Source organism: Gavialis gangeticus, unplaced genomic scaffold (assembly GCF_001723915.1).
Source record: "Gavialis gangeticus isolate Ggan-Ray unplaced genomic scaffold, GavGan_comp1, whole genome shotgun sequence".
Taxonomy (NCBI): Eukaryota; Metazoa; Chordata; order Crocodylia; family Gavialidae; genus Gavialis; species Gavialis gangeticus.
In genome coordinates this window covers 42320676-42322058 of record NW_017729030.1, presented here as the reverse complement: position 1 = coordinate 42322058, position 1383 = coordinate 42320676, and the positions used below count along the sequence as shown (strand labels likewise).

At 45.6% G+C, this 1383-nt stretch overlaps 1 protein-coding gene across 1 annotated transcript in view; it reads right to left on the bottom strand.

Moving 5' to 3' along the window:
• The window catches only part of NAA15 (N(alpha)-acetyltransferase 15, NatA auxiliary subunit), a 92556-nt gene that overhangs the window by 48369 nt on the left and 42804 nt on the right, over nt 1-1383 (bottom strand). The gene's annotated exons all lie outside the window — the stretch shown is intronic.

Below are 1383 nucleotides of genomic sequence, written 5' to 3'. Positions count from 1 at the left end.
GGCAAAGATGAGGGGTTAGGAGGCGGGACTTCGCTGGAGCAACTATCAAAAGGCGGTATTGAGAGTTTGCTAAAAAATTAAGCGGCCCTCCAGCCAAAGTAACTGCCTACCTTTGTCCTAGACCAACCTTCCAGAGTGTCTGCAACCCCACACAACTTGGTGTCATTTGAAATTTTCGAAGTGTCCACTGAGTTCCAACATCCATGCTCTTATATGGTCAAATTCTCAAGGATAAAGAAAGAAAATCTTGAATGTTACCCTTATGATCCTGAGCTTCAAGAAGTCCATGTACAGCGTGGCTTTATGAAGAAACTGCAGTTTCTGAATCCCAAAATGATGCATCCCAGAAGTAAAGAATCTTGGTAGAAAGAGGCACTGCAAACCTTTACCAGATCTGTCCATCAACTTAACCATCCAATATGACAGGACTATTTATGACATGCTTGTTGGTTAGATGCACGAATCTCAGCCAGCTTTGTAACGGAGACAGGTCAGGATTGATATGAATTGTCATAAGTGCAAAGTGATGTACTCAGCATAGCTGAGGTAGATTCACATTGACATGCTGGGTTGTACATGGAGGTTAGCAATAGGATGGGATCTACCATCTCCTGGAGATGCTGAGGCAGATATTGCCTCACCAATCTGGAGGGCAATCTTAAATACTCTGATGATCTTCATGAACAGAGCTGTGGTTACAATGGGCCTTTTCTTGTTGAGCCCGAGGCCCGTGAGACAAAGGATCATAGGAATTGTTCTGGTAGCTTGCTACAGATTTTCCACAAGAGTTTACTTGCTACTTGGGCTTCTCTCCTGCAAAAGCAGGCTCTTCACCAGTAGGTTAGATTTTGAAAGCAGTATTCTAATCCATGATCAGCAGCCTTTTGTTGGCATGGCTCAGAGCTTGCGACCCAGCTGTGGCTACAGGCATGAAGTCTCCATAACCAGAGAAGCCAGATGCCTGCACTTCCCAACCCTTCTGCCATAAGAAAAGCGCAGACATAGCAAGCAACAGTTCTGCAGACAACTGGAGTACTGCAAAAGGGATGGGCAGAACAGCGACGCTCCATGACAAAGATCCCCCATATTGGATCAGATCTCTTTACAGGCCAAATCCAGCCTGCAGGCTGTAGGTTTCCAACCCCGGTTCTAACCCATTTAACGGGGTTTACCATTCTCTATTCATTCTTTTCAGAAAAGGTGGGATAGAAACCAGGGCACACTGGATTACTGTGGTAGGCTCAAGGAGGCCTTTGTTAGTCCATATCCCAAACCCTCCTGGTTCTGTATTTGGAGCTAGTCCAGCCATTTAGGTTTTTTCTTGCAACTTCTGGTAGAATAGCTAGAGTCTTTACAATTCTCCTGGGATCTTGTGGGGGGGGG